The 16205-nt window shown below is 38.6% G+C and overlaps 1 long non-coding RNA gene across 1 annotated transcript; it reads left to right on the forward strand.

Annotated features, from left to right (window-relative positions):
- The first annotated feature begins 1094 nt into the window (after positions 1-1094).
- Positions 1095-13468, forward strand: LOC108166850 (uncharacterized). The gene is made up of 4 exons (XR_001777246.1): positions 1095-1213; positions 9513-9564; positions 11895-11927; positions 13223-13468. It is a non-coding gene; the product is annotated as an uncharacterized LOC108166850 (long non-coding RNA).
- The last annotated feature ends 2737 nt before the right edge of the window (positions 13469-16205 follow it).

Consider the following 16205-nt stretch of genomic DNA (forward strand, 5'->3'; position numbering starts at 1 on the left):
CTAAAACATTTTGCTTGAAAGCTGAAAAGAAGTTTTAAATAATATAAAATTTTGTACTGTTTTTTTAAATATAAACTTTAATGACTCCTGAAGTTTTTAAAGACGGAGCAGCCGTTATCAGTGTGGCTGCCGGAGGTTTAGCGTCCTTCAGTAAAAACCCTTCCAGTCTGAGAAACGCAACGTAAATCTGATCACCTGCTGTCTTTACGTCTCAAAACTGGAAATGACATCAGTACCAGTTTTGTCTTCTGCCAGGTCGACTCGTTTAAATGAGACAAATGGTTTTTATACAAAAAGGTCCTGTTTAGTTTGTGTTTTGTATTCTGTGACCATTCTTTGTGTAGCTTTAAATGCCTGGTTGGGTTTTGGTGAGATGACAATCTGTAGATATATGGTTGCATGAGTTGTAAAAAAAAGAAAAATCACAATATTGAAATTTGGACTTGTTAAAAGAAACTCGAATCTTTGTCCACTTTGATAATTATGTTAGTAGCACAACAAGAAGGAATCGTTCAGGATTGTTGAAGTGAAGTTATTCCCTTTTACATTCTCTTAGATAATCACTCTGATAGAAAAGGAAAAAAAACAAACTACATGATCTGTTCTCAGTGTGCGTTTCATACAGGAAGATAATTGGTGATGCACTGCCTCCTACAGCCATTTCCCTGTAAGTAACCATTGACTTTCTTGTAAATCCAAATCTCAAATGGCTTAATGGTTCAAAAACTAATGTTTGCATAAGCACATTTTATACACATCTGATAAAATTATACATTATAAAAACGAATTAATGTTAAATATACATGTCAGTCTTTATTTTTCCATTTCTAATGCAAAGCAAAAACATTAAAGTGAGGGGTTCCTGATATCTTTTCCTTTTATCTCACCACAGGTTCTTGGCTACCAGAAGGTTTTTTTTTTTTTTTTTTTTTTACTTTTATCTTGTCAGCTTCCACTGTCACCACGTCAGAATCTGCAAAACAAGCCAAACATGCAGCAGATTGATTGGACAGACGGCTGCTCCTCAGACAGAGGAGCTCTGCTCATTGGATTGTTGCGGATGTGCTGCGGGCTGCAGGGGGCCCTGCAGACTATAAAAGCATCCACTGCACACAGATGGAAGCACAGAGGGAATCTACAGCAGCTGGCCTGAGCTACAGCATCACACACAGCTGGAATCCTCACCGAGAGACGCAGCTCAGCCATGAGTGAGGTAAGAGCCTTTCACTGAGCTGCAAAGCTTCTCATTTTATAAATTAGATTCATGACTATGAGGTTTTCTTTGACTTTTGTGCAGTCAGCTGAACTACTACAGGCTCAGGTGTTGACATTTTGTACTTTATAAGTGATAAATCTTATTTACGTGGTTGTAAGTTTAGCTGACAAACCGATTTACAGTGAGCCGACTGAACTTTTCCTTTAAAATTATGTCAAATTTATGCTGATAGAAAGCAGAAGTTAAAATCCAGCCATATACTCGGTGTGCTTCTGGCTTTATAATCAGAATAAAATTTGCTCACAAGATTATTATGCGAGTGGCTGCAGATCTGAAGGACAAGTCGACGTCAAACAACTCCTTACCAGAACATTGCGATAAAGTTCTGAACATGTTTCTGCGTGACATTTCAAGCCGGATCCGGTGTGATGAAGCGGAGATGGCTCCGACCTCCGCGCTCATGCATCATTTATCGGGGTCCAAAAATCAAACTTTGCACGTTGTCTTTGGAGGATCTGAGAGAGAGCGGAGCGAGAGGAGACTCCAGACACACACCGCTCAGTTACTGAATTATTCAGAGTAACTGCGAAGCCGGAGGAAGAAACAAAACACAAAAAAAAAACACTCATTCTGTCAGTGTGCATTTGTGAGCACAGCCTCCAATAAGACCTTATCACGAATTGCTCACCCTGAGGATCACCGCTGACTGAGAGCATGAGGATACATATTTTATCTTTTTCCTCCAACATCCCAGCTGCTCCTTGGAGCAGCTTGTGGTCTGGTGTTAAGCTTTCTGTACAATGTGACACAACATCCAATAGAGGTTTTATTCTTTACTCTTCCCTGCAATTCTTACAGAGTGACGTTCAAATAAAAGTCAGGAAACTTTGAATGCTCGGGAGAATGGATGAGTTTCCTAATCTACGACTCAGTTTGGATTTTAAAGAACATTATGATCATTGGGACTCTCACAAATGGTGGAAACGTGACCTGGCCAGGCTAGTTTTCGTCTCCGTGAAAGCAAAGAAGCAACGAAACAGAAATTCAACATGGCTGCCGTCGTTTCCTCTGGTCTGAAATGGTGTTAGAAGTCATCTAAAACTCAAGGTATGAAAGTTGAACCACCTGGTTTTAGATACCAAATGTAGCTGAGTGGTTCAATTTTAAATAATTAGTCTTCCGTGTGCAAGTCAAAGAGAAATGGATGTTAGACCTAAAGAAAAAAAATAGGATTAAGTCTTCAGTTTGTTTCTTTTCTGGTTAAGTATTCCTACTTAGAAGTTAAACATTTTTTCTTAAATAGCTTAGTTTGTTGCCTGTAGGGGGCGCTGTGTTCCGTCATTTCAACCAGAAATGCACATCCTCTTGTTTTTTTTAATAACAGCCCACATGTAGGGTAGAGTCAAAAACCATGCTGGGTTTTTACAAACATATATACTTTTCAACATAAATTAATTGTCCAACATTTTTGACAACTGCGTTGAAAATGTTCATCTCCTGCTAGCAGCTGTGAAATACCAACAGCAATATCAGACATTTTTTACCTCCAAGGTTCCATGAATGAACCTTCAAATTGAGCAATGACTTAAATAAAAACACAAAAGCCTTAAAATGAAACATCCGAGAAAAAAAAAAAACCCTGGTCACTCCAAAAGCAGCAAACCCCCGATATTAAAAACAAGGTACTGCAGCTCTGCCTTTAATTTATCCCAATGAACCAGAAGCTGCATCGCTTCATCATTCCCACCTGACTGATTTGAGTCACACGATTTCCTTTGGCAAACAGGAAACTGACAGCTCAGCCTGATCGCATCCCCAGTTCACATCGTCGATGCTGGAGCTCCACAGAGCTGTGTGTTCAGACTGTTCCTGTTCACAGTACCTGGAATACTGTGACGATACTCAAAAACAATAACCATGTCATGAACTCATCCAACTGTCATCCAAACTGGTGAAATAGTGTAAAGTTTCAAGGTTCAAGTATTATTAGACAAAAACACTTACCAGTCTGCTGCTTAAAACACCTACTCTTACAAATTTTATAGAATTAATTCACGTATTTTTACAAAATTGTTAAACTAAAATCACAAAGTTGTCCAACACTGCTGCAAAAAAGGTCTGGAAATGTAATGAGAGGTGAAGTAAGTTCAGTGTATTCGTATTGCTGCTGTTGTGCTGCCATGTCCATTATGCTGTAAATGCAAAACAACCCTTTGCTTCAACTCCATGTCGAATAATGGCCAGATCACAAAAACTTCCATATTGCACCAGAAACTCCTTGCATGGCTTGTAGACACTTAATGTCTAACATCCGTCTTCTCCCCCTCCTCCATCTTTTTAATTTGGTCGTGTGTGACGCTGTAAATCTCAGCGGCTGGCGAGATTTCACACATTGCCAAATTAACACTGAGGCTGCAATAAAACTGATGTATTTTTTACTTCCCCATTAGTGCGGCTGACATAATTTGCTATCAAATTTCCGCACATGAGAACTTTCCCCGGGCAAAAAGTTTTCAACCAGAAATTGAGATGTAATTTTCTGACAATGTTGCAGTAATTCCACCGCAGGTTAATTGGAGTTGAGTGCTGCCTGCCATTAGACCATCCACCAACACATGTGACATCATTAAGGTGTTTTTATTTTTTTTTACATTGAACTCATCTCGACAATTAAATGACCAAATTCTCTTTCACACCTTTAAAATTCGTCAAAGAATGCAATGAGAGAAAAGATTCCTGTGAACATTTTTAATGAAAACATCCAGTTCTGGAGTGGAGTGGGTCTTGAGATGTCCTGCTGTGTCGTTAGCAAAGCCTTTACTTTAATTACACTAAGAGTTGGAGGGGGGCGGCATGGTGACCACTTGGCAAAGCCGTTAGCTCCATCATCCAAAGAGGAACGGCCTCCTTTTTTTTTTCTTGTCTAATGATATTAGAGTGTTAAAAGATGCTGAGCAATGTAGAAAAAAAAAAACCTGCACGGTTAGTAGCAAACACTGTTCACGCATTGATTTCTTTTATATTGCCTCAATCTAACTCAAAACATCTTAAAGAGATTAAAATGTGACTGAACGTGAAAAACCAGGAAATCGAAAATGTTTTTGTTTACATTCGGAATACAGCTTTGGAAATGGTTCATAGTGATTTACTGAGCGACCCCCCGACCTCCTTTAAAAGATAGAGATTAATCTAGTTCGATCCGTAATCCATCTAAACCGTCTGCAGGCTTTGCTGCTGCTGAAACCTGTTCTTTAGGTAATCTTGGATTCTGCAGGGCTTTGCACAAACAGACAACCGTCGCTCAGTGTACATCATCAAAACAGATTAAGATGGAACGCATCATGCCGTACATACTGCCAAAACGGGATTGAATTTTGAGCTCTCGCAAAGAACCATATGGATAAATTCATACCAAAGCCATCAAAATGTTTCATTGGGATTTTTCTGGGGGGGATTGAATGTAATTCCATGGTGACGGCTCATATTTGCAGAGCCCTGCAATAACGGTAGCAAAAACATTTCAAATCATTCCTTTTAAAACCTAATTAGTTCTCTACATAAAATAAAATTTAGGAAAACTCATTGCCTCAAATTTTTTTTAACTGATGGAGTAACACTAACTTGTGCAATTTTAGTGATAAATCTGACTGTTGTAATTACTTAAACAGTAGCCAAACAGAGGAAACGGGATCAAATTAAAGGCAAACTACATGATAGAGTTTCTGCTTTTTATTTGTTTCTCTGCTCAAACTTTTGACAGAAAAAAAAACAGAAAGCAGTGATCGTTTGCGAAATAAACACAATCATATGCAAGGCTACACCCTCATGAAGTATTCATGAAAATGAACACACAACTCGCTCGTGGCGCAGTTTTATACATGCAAATGTTAAATGGCAGAAAGCAGCTAATGTGGGCCGTACCGTTCTGAAAGAGGCTCATGCTTGATGAACTAACTGATAAAATAAAGGCTGAGTACTTTATTTAATCTGCTTCTTGGTCAAAACTGGATGTTTAAACCCTGCCATCAAACCGTGTAGCCAACACCCAAGCTGTTGTCAAACGGTACGATATAAGTATGTAGCAAATAAACTGTGGAGTACAAGGCCCAGTCCCGTTTGAGTCGGTTGTTTCAGTATGTGCTCTTTTTTTTTAAAAATTTTTATTCTTTTCTTTCAGCTCAAACAAGATCTATTCTTATCTTTAAATTCTATTTTTAACCCGATCTGTAACTAACTGTGTGTGGTGTCCTGTCTAAATGTTTTAAAACTGCCTTTGAGGTGGAATGAATTATTGACCAGAGGACGACGGCCCATCGTTCAATCAGCCACCGCATCCTGGCCTCGCTGCCGTCCCGTTTCCAGTCCGCCGCTGGGAGGGGGAGAGGGGGGGAGCCGCTCCGGAGCAGAGACGGCGCTGGGATGAGCTGCCGCTGACCTACATTTTCTTTCTCCTTGTTAAATTCTTAATAGATCCTGAGTGCAGCGCGGTGCGTCTCCCTGGGGAGTCCATGTAAAAGAACCAAAAATAGCCACACACCAGCAAGGTGGTTTATTCATTTGACCAGTTCCCGTCAGCAATCGTTAAACCAACACGACTCATTTGTGCAGGAGAAGATCAGACCACGCTGACTCAACTTTTACTTCTACACCCGGATGTTTCCATGGCAGTTTTTCATTGGAGACCTTCTGCCGGAACCTTTGTGCTCACGCGTTTCCGGCTCGCTCGTATGTTGGACGCGCAAGCAGAATCCGCAAGCAACAGCGATGGAAGACCAAGTCACTTTTCTCACCCGGATCATTTTTCTGATGAACAACCAAAATAACAAATGTTTTGGTTGCGCAGCGTCTCTCTCTCTCTCTCTCTCTCTSTCTGTCTGTSTSTSTSTCTCTCTCTCTCTCTCTCTCTCTCTCTCTCTCTGTCTGTCTGTCTGTCTGTCTGTCTGTCTGTCTGTCGACTGATCACCACAGCGCATATTAAGCAGATGAAAGTCGGCATGACGCCCTGAGTCCCAACGGCACAACCTAGCTTTGATTTTTATTTATTTTTTATTTTTTTGCATGCCAAACAAACCTCCTCTGCTCGCACTGCTTCCATCTCGTGATGGAGCGGGAGGCAGATGTCGGGTCTTACTTTGACTTTGTTCTCGTTTTGACTCGCACACATCAGAAGTGCTTTGGCATTTGGAAGTGAAAGCGCGGAGTTAATAATTCAAGTCAAACATTGTGAGATGAAACGACGATCTCAGCTGGAAACCATCTGTTAAAAATGATTCGCTTCATATCACGTGACGCCTGTTCAATGTTCAACCTTAGTGGCGCTTTTGTATAAACTGAGTAGTCTCAAGGACGTATTAGTTGTCTTACTCAGTGGCGCAAAAAGTGGATATGCAGGGTATGCAACGCATAGGGGCGCAGCACCAGACGGGGCGCCAAAACCCCGTCTGGAGGGGGCGATCTATGTTTTCGCATCCACCTGAATAATGTGTAGTTGCGCCACTGGTCTTACTTGACGCAAACGAGATTACTTTGCAAATGCTGGACGTCTGAAACTCGCTGTCAGATGGGTTCTGGATTCAAAAGCTGCGGTTTCAAACTTTGAGAAGTCTGTGTTGGTTTCAGTATTTCTCCTTAAGAACTATAATCAACCGTACTCAATAAGTTACTTTTCCTAACCTTCCTGGAATGAATGGTGGTTAATTATTTATGAGCAAATGTAATGTTATCGACGAGATCCATTCAATAAATTAGATTATTGTAAAGCCCATTTGTTTTAGTAGATTTATGACTAAGTGAAATACATTATGTAGATTGATTACACACAGATGGATGTTTGAAAGCCTTTATTTCTATTAATACGTTTCCACTTATAGCTAATGAAAACAAATTAAAAAGTAGAATCTTACATCAGACCAATAACCCCCACCCCCACATATTTTTAAAATTAGAAATGTGGGCTTATTAAAAAGTACGCTTAAGGTTATTTTTCAAAAGGTACTTTTAAGACTCATCAGGCCTAATTTACTGAATATTACACAGTGATTCTTGAGAACAGGGACAAAACAGGTCCTATGGATGAAGCACAAAATTGTAATAAAATATACACAAAATATATATTTTTCAAAAATCTGACTAAACTAACCTGGGTCATGTGAGCACAACAATGTATATTTTCCAGGTATTTGCTGAATATTTTTTAATTTTGAACATTGTAGATGATGCCTGTAAAATCCCTTGTCCAGGAGCAGAACTCAATACATTATAATAGTTTAAAACAAATAAAGAAATACTAAAATTATATATTATGACAATTAAGTATAAGTAGTCACATAAATAATTATAAAGGTATCAATAAATTGAATTAAAAAATTTTTTAAATATATTTTCCAACTCCATTGAAATTTGTCCCTAGTTTTTGTCAACACCGTCAGAAATGAAAAGAATTTTTTTAAAAATCTGGTATTTTTGGGGGGCACCAGAACTTCTGAGGACCCCATGACCACTTCCTTTCTCTTCCTTTGCTAAGAGGGCCAGTTAGCTCTGGTTACCTTAAGTTATTCTTTAGTTTTTTTCTTCTTTTAATTCCTAAGTTGTTTGTCACAACCATGATGCATCAACTCCGTAACTGACGATTTACAAAACTTTGATGAAATTTTGTGAAATAAAAGCTTAATTTTAGGATACTGTAAAGATTTCATGGACCTGATTAGCTACAATATGGCCTCCTTCAGAATAACATCATATAAATTGAGGTAGTTTGGCATTTCGTCAACTCCGTCAGATGTCAACTCCATCAGTTTTTGTGACTCTTTCAGTGAAATTGTTGACAAATCTCACTTAAATGTGCAATTAATTCATTTTAATGTATTTTACATAAATTGCAATACTTCACATATACCAAGTTTTTCATTTTACTCACTAGTTTGTCACCACCTTCAGTTCTGTGTCAACTCCATCATGAAGTGTCAACTCCATCAGATGGACTTTTTGTTTTTTGTTTTAAATAATATTTATTTTGTTTCTTGTCTGTAAAACGAGCAAAGATATCACTAATATGGTATTTTAAAAATCATTTTATATTTATTTTTGTCAGATTGTGATGACAAAGTTCTGGGTCAGGTTGATTAAAAATGTAATTTAAAAAAAAATGTTGCAACTGGGAACTTGCACCTTAGCATCTTTACATTTCCAAAACATAATTCATCATATTTGCATACATAAGGTTGAGAAATAATGATAAAAAAAAGGGAAAATTAAAACCCATTTTGTCCCTATTCTCAAGAATCACTGAAATACATAAATACTCAGAGCAGGGGAAGTCTGACAGGTCTGGTAATTAACACAACAAAATGTCTTCATATCCATGGAGTAAAATATTATATGACCAGATATTAACTGTAAAGTGCTTTCATAAACAGACAACAATCTCTAAATTCTGTACATTCAGAGGTTCAAATAGAGAAACTTTGCTGTAATAAATTCAACCTGCCAGTTTTCTGGTGGAGTCCCAATTCATGTCCACAATGGATGCTTTTTAATAATCCATAATAATTAAATCCATATTTAGAGCCTGTTTGACGGGCGTTGTAGGAAGAATAACACACAGTCTGTAACACTCCATTCAAACTCAACATTGGTGAATGATCAGCAGTCCTGGTCAGTTGTGATCGCTTCAAACTGTGAGTGGTATTTGGTTTCTAACACAGGACCAAATCTTCAAATCTATTCAGGAAAGGGTTTGTTTAAACCGTTTCCCTCTCTCCCTGTATTATTAATGAAAACAATGAAAGAAAGCAGAAGTCTGTACTTCCTTTATTGGGAGGTTTTTTCCATTTCGGTTGGATTTTATCGACCTTCTACCTGCTGCTGTTGGCCACAAGCGCTGGTTTGTTCAGTGATCGGAACGAAAACAATAGATTTCTGAAGTTCTGTTCATCAGTCGGGACCAATCACCCAATAGTGGTCACACCAGCTGATTTCTCTGTGCACCTTGGTTAACAATAGGGGGAACTCGCAGTGTGAAACAAACGCCTCACTGGAAATGTTTTGCCCATCGAATATCACTGATATGCAGCACAAATGAGTAAAAATACTTGGGCTGCCTCTTGGTTTTGAAAATCACTTAAAAACCACAATGACCTCTAAAAGTTTTAACCAAGTTTGGATTTAATTTTAAACATGCTAGAATAACTATATGTCTTAGAGAGAAAAATCTTGAGTTCATACCTGGCTCTGTTTTTTTTTTTTCTTTGTCTCCCTAAATGTTGAAAACATTTTCCTTCCTTCTTTGACTCTACAGAGGAAAACACCCGGAGCAATGACTGGAAACACCAAGCCATCTGCTGGCCACGGTATGTTCAGAGCGCCATGTTTTATTCTCGTTTTGGTTTGGTACGGATCGAGAACAAAAGGCCCTTCTGGAAAAACTTTCTGGTTGAAACTAAGAGTGATGATGATGAGGATTGTTTTTGTATAATTCTGTAATTGTTTTGTTTTGGTCTAGGTGGCATTTAGAGATTCTCCTTTCCAGTTTCCTGTTTTTATTTCTGTGTGGTTCGCTTTAGTTCCTGTTTTCTGTCTCTCCTGTTCCTGAGTTTCTTGGTCTGTTTCTGTTCAGTTTTTCCATTACTAGATGCTTTAGGGGGTTTTTTATCCAAGTTTTGCTGATGTAGTAAAACATTTCGTTTGTGAATTATTTTGCTTCCAGCCTCATTTGAATCACAAAACTATCAAGAATCAGCAAATACTAATAACAGGTCGCATAATTTCCACCTTTTGTGGTTTTTAAATTATGGTGTAATTTTTATACTCTTAAGATTTTTGTAAAACAAAACCCTTTGATATTGCTTAGGTTTTATAAAAATGTTCTTTGAACTGCACCTTTAAGACATTCTTTCATTCACTTATGAGCTAAAACATGGTCACGTTTCAGTGCAGCTGATATTTATTATATTTTTATCTTATTTTTTGCCGTTAAATCCAAAGATTTGAAGCTTATTGACTTTTATGAACAGACAAGAAAAACTTCTTTCTCCTACAGTATTTAATTTTATGTAATAAAAACTAAAATTCGAGTTTGTTTCACACAAACGAACAACCGTCCACCTCTAGTGGGATTTCTTGTCTCATAACCGCAAATACTTTTATTCCTTCAGTGAGATTTTTCCGCACGTTTCTATTACAAATGTGCACAAAACACCAGAAATTTCGCAATTGCCGTGTTTCCACTGAATAAGAAACACGTTTGGTCCCTCATTAAAAAACGTCGTCCTCCCACCACTTCCTGTCGTCGTCTTCGTCATTTCCGCCAGCGGTAACATCCTGCTATTGATCGCATGACTCGTGATGCAAAGAAAGTGTTTCTATTGCAGTTTAGTGAAATACACTAATGTTGATGCGGACAAAAAAAAAAAAAAAAAAAAAAGCACCTGATCCTAGCACAAAAACTTTTTATTAAAAAACTTACATTTTTCCAATTAATTCAATTCTGTGGTCAATAAAAACACAGCTACTGTCGCTAAATTATTTTCCATATCAATACACTACGAAATCTCCTGTTGTAATTCTCTCAGCGTCTTCAAGAGAGCTTTCTGCTAACACAATGCATGCAGCAGGTCAGTGGCAGCTGAATGACTCCATCACCTCAGCCCACTGAGAGAAGCACACCTGGAGGAGGAGCACGTCTCTTCTCTCTGATAAACCTGAGAGGACCGCTGCTCAATTGGGTTTCTGTCCCAGTAGATAAGGGGCGTTACAGCACAGGTTCATCCCGCAGGCACACGTCCCAGAGGCGATGGGGAGAGATCTGAGACGGCTGATTCAATTTCCCACAAGTGTGAAATGTGCTTATTTTTGTCATCTTTCTTGTTTTCTTCCATGACGTGGTTTCGAGTTGCCGATATTGAGCTAAATGCAAGGTACTCTGACATGTTACACAAAATAAAAAAGAATAATAATAAAAAAAAAAAATCTGATGTTTTATAATCAAATCAAATGCAATTTTGCTGAATTTTTCTTCTGATTCTGGGAATGAAAGTTTTTTTATTTTTTATTTGTGTCTGCATTTAGGAACTGTTTCTTTAAGTACAATCTTATAAGCAAAGACGGAATGAAAGAAAATTCTCATTCTGAACTATCTTCAGCCTTTATTTTACTGCTAGCAATGCTAACCACGCCAATGGTGTGCAGTTAATTAATAAACCTGAATATTCCCTGAAGCAGGGAGCGGCTGCAGAGTTCCACGTGGCTCTTTTAGACCCTCCAATGTGTTCTAGTAACTTTGGCCCAAAAATGCAAAAGAATCAGTCGATGCTTTTAAATGTAAAGGTAATAAACAGTTCTTTTCCTAGGCATTTTGTGCAATACATACGTACCATTTCCAATCAAGTGAACGATCCGCTGGTTCCCTTCACCAGCTGACGTCTTAGTGCATCTCTCTGGTAAAATCCAATCCTTTTTAATTGATAGAGCTCTATTAAAAATAACTAAATCTCACACAAACCCTCTTTAAAATTATTTTCCAAAGGGTGTTGGATAAGTGTGCCAGGTCTCTGAAGTCCAGCTAAAGTGAGATGACCTTTGGCCTTCCAGAGAAGACGGGACTGTTGGGAAGAGTCTGTGCGTGTTTTGAGAGTCTGCCCTGCGATTCTGAAATATGGTTTTGTTTTTATTGTCATCCAAGCAACGCAGGGCCAGCAAAAGGCTCCGTCTAAACGTGAGTAAACCGTTTGGGGGGGAAAAAAATCCCTTTTACAGCCAAATGGGCCACTTTCACCAGGACCAGCACAGCATGCATGGAGCTCTGCACTGTACGACCCACTGTGATGCATGAACAGACATTACAGAGGAAGCGGTGAAGCCGCGGATCTAAATGCAGAATATTTTCTGATCTATTGATCACATTTTGCATGTGTGAACAATCAACACTGCCTTAAGTTTAACGTGTGCGCTGTGTTTACCCTTTGAAGCACAAAGAATGAGGCTTTGCTTGACTGGAATTTTACAAAATGCATGTTGATCAGCCCCAAAGTTTCAGACGGGATATCCCTTAGAAACTGGGGCTATTTGGTCAGTCAACACTCTTTATGAAACTGAAAAATGTAAGTTTTAAAAGATGAGGGACCAAATCTACTGTAAACCAAGCAGGCGGCTCTGCTTGGTTTTGGAGCTCCGAGATCCGTGAATCTCTGCAGCTCACAAGCCTCTGGACTCAAACACGGGCCACTCGTCACCCAACGGGAAACCTTCATCGAAAGGATTCAAGAATGGCCAAAAAAATTTAAATATCTCGTCATTACAGACTGTAACTCTGCGAAATGTCTGGAGAAAACTGTGGTGTGAAGATGCAAACACGAGAGCTTAAGCTGTTTGCTTTAGAAGAAAACAGAATAAAATAATTTAAAATGTTTCCTTATTTTAAGTTCCGGGTTCTTTTGGAGATATCTTTGTTTACTGCATGTTAAATGGCTGCATGTTAAATTTCTGTTCATAGACACGTCTTGTGTCTAACAAACGGCTCCTGTTTTCTTCTTCACTGTCATTACACTGTGTTCCACTCAACATAAAGATATTTTGAATGAAGCTGAAGTGATTCACCAGTTCTGACACCTAGATGTCTAATGTTTCATTCAGACACTTCTTTTTTCATTCACTGAGTATTTTTGGCTCAGCATTGTTTATAAAATGACAGTTTGGAATAAATTTTTCTACATCTATATTTAAACCATAAAAGAAGTTTCTTTTCATTTCCCAAAATCTAGTCGTTCAAGCTGAATACACAGTTCACCAAATGTAAGAATGTCATATTTTGTTTAATGAGTTTCTTTCCCTTCAACAATGAGTCTGATTTAATGTCGGACAGTTGAGGAAAACAAGATTTTCTCTTAAATTCAGTGTATGTAAATATCTGGGTTCATTTAGGTTTGGACATTTGTCCGCAGATATGCGGTCACTCCGGGTCTGGAATGGGTCAGCATGTCTTTTCACTCTTTCCCTTCCTGTCTACCCCAGACGGAAAGAACAACGTCCCCCAGGACTTTGACATCGACATGGACGACCCCGAGACGCAGAGGGCCGCCGTGGCTATCCAGTGTCAGTTCAGAAAATTCCAGAAAAAGAAGCAGGATGTGAAGTCGTAGAGCAAACGTCGTCAGACTCGTCGCTCTCCTGATATGGTCTCGGTTTTGCATGTCGATCAAACTGCTGCACTGTCCAGAGCTGCGAGGCGAGAAGGCTGAGATGGGGGATGAGGGGGTCCTGGAGGTGAGGGTGGGTGGGGAAATATCACTGTAAAAGTCTGTACATTTTACAAACACTAAAACACCTGATATAAGCATCATTGGGTTGGTCAGTTTTCACTCTGAATGGGTCATTCTTGTTGAGTCTTATAGAACCGTGTAAGGTGCAAATTTACACGTAGCAAATAATTGGGAATAATTGGAGAACAAAGTCGCTGGCAGTTCAGATTATAAATGGTTTAATAAAGAAATCCACTGAATGTCTGAGTAGCTATAACTATGAGCAGCCTCAGCTTTTACTTTCACGCCGTTGTGTTGTTCTGATGTGAACGTTCTGCTGCCCCTTTAACATCATCACAGCTGTCAAACACTGTGTGCGTCATGTCGTAATTCCTGGTGTGTGTTGTTGTGTTTTGCTGCTGTGACATAACTGATTCAATGTTCCTGTAGTTTTCCTGTATATGTTTAGTTTACAAACACACAGAGTTATGCACGCAAGCTTGCACACATGCATAAAAGAAGAAGAAAAAAATCACAAATAAAGAAATTTAAAAAACGCTGATGAGTCAGTTGCTTTCCTTTGCTTCACAACTAGTTAAGGCAAAATGTCAATGTCTGTGTTGGCATTATGAGGAAGTCAGACAGGATTACAGCTGCAAAAATGCACCACTCCTGGTCAAAAACAACCAATTAGAGTCATGAAGAGTATCTTAGTGCTGTCCATCAATCTCATGTACTCGCTGCTCGATGTGCTAAATAGAAAAACAACTTGCAGTTTCAGGGAAACCGTTTATCCGCCGTCTGTCATTGGTGGCCATGCTAACGAGCCTTTGCATTTGTAGCAGGCTACGTTGTGGTGAACCTGCTTTAGCATAGCAAACAGCAAAGGGGGACAAGTGTGTGCTAAGACCCTCCTCTTGGCTCTGATTGGTTGTTTCTGACTGAACGGTGTATTTCTGCAGTTAATACTGGGAGATGGAATAGGAGCTCGATTTTTTTCACATTATACTATCACAACATAATTTTAACAAATATGCAAGGCAGTGCATTAATTAGCATTTCACTGCCTCGCAATAGTTAGAGCAATAATAAGGATTTTAGCTGTTTTCTAAGTATTAGTTATTTTTAGTATACTGAACGTAAGTGATGCCCCACATGCTACTGACAGCATTTAGGCTAGCATTAGCATTTTGGCTAATTTTAGCTGAACACACTGAATGGAGTAAGTCCATGTCAACATGCTTGTGACTCTACATGCTCTTGAGTACATTGTAGCTGACTTTAGCATTGATGCTAATTTTTAGCATCAGAACTCTGGGTTCCAACCCTTTGGCACCCCAGTTAAATTTCTTCATAAATCTTTTAGTTTACTTTTTATCTCTCCAAACTAGCAGGTTGTTTGAATTTTCACTCACATGTACTTGTCTATAAGCCCAATAATAATCAAATCACGGATAACAAAGTGGAAGTTTCCAATTATACTGTGATACCGGTCCAACTTAAAACACATTCAGCCCCAGCAAGATCCTGATGTAGCCGACAAACTTAGGTGAGTTGGTGTAGTTAACAGCTTAGGTAAAATGAGTTTGAAATCCAACGAAAGTCCATGAACAATGCCTAGTGTTACAGAAATGCACCTTGATCCAGTACTATGACTGTCGCTTCACATTCTTAGTCATTTCTGACCTGCAGCTGAACTCAGCTTCATTCATCACCTTTTAGTATAAGAAAAAGTTATTCAGGTAGCATAATGTTGGACTCTTTCATATTTTCATACAAATTTCCCTGCTGAAAGACCTTATGACGACCCATTTATAGCTTTTTGACAAACTCCACCAGAGTTTTATTGAAAATCTCCTGTTAGTCTAGAGTTTGCCATCCACTCTAACAAGACCTTTAGGAAACGAACACAGCATTACATTATATTTAAAAATGGGTTTGAAGTGCTTTCTTTTTTTTTTTTTACATTTTTATAATGATTTTTCTTTAGAAAAAGCGTGGGTGCTTAATGTTTGCTAATATGGCTCTGCGTGCCTCTGATGTACATGTTTTCAGTTTTAAATAGTTAAAATCAGCTGGAACAAGGTTTGCCTGTATAGCTGTTAGCCTTCATCTGCTTTGAGGATTTATCCTTTCCCAGAACCATCTGACTATTGTGGATACAAAAACTATTACAAAAGTGTTAATTAAAAAAAAAAATCATAACTTTGCTTCTCTAATTTTCTCAGGTAAAACATCTCATTTTAATACAACCATTACTGTAGTACGTTGGCTCGCTCGCTCAACAGCTAGCGTCTGCATATCACAACAGTTTATTGACTGCGTTTGTTTGTTTCAGTGAATGTAATGTGACTGTTTTAAACTGCTGTCATGACACCTTGCTTAAGACTAGCAGCTGGGTCCATAGCTGAAGGATCAGCACATGCACAGCAGCATGAATATGAATAATAGCTGCTGCATCACCATTTTTTTCCCTCTCTTATTGTAAATAGCTGATTATTTATAAAATGCATCTGGTTTATGTGACTACACTCACATAAACCAGCTCAATTATTGTACAACAGCGCCATCTACAGGACTGGAGAACAATAATAAGCAACCAGCAGGTCAGTTATCTTCAGGTTTTTGTCAAAACACTTTCAACTAGCAGCGTTTCAGGGAACCACATGTAGCTTAATTTCCAAAACTACAGATGAAACCACGTATTTATACACTCAATTAAAAAAAAGTATATTCCTCACTGCCTCACATTAAAT

Source organism: Poecilia reticulata, linkage group LG14 (genome assembly GCF_000633615.1).
Source record: "Poecilia reticulata strain Guanapo linkage group LG14, Guppy_female_1.0+MT, whole genome shotgun sequence".
NCBI classification, from domain to species: domain Eukaryota; kingdom Metazoa; phylum Chordata; class Actinopteri; order Cyprinodontiformes; family Poeciliidae; genus Poecilia; species Poecilia reticulata.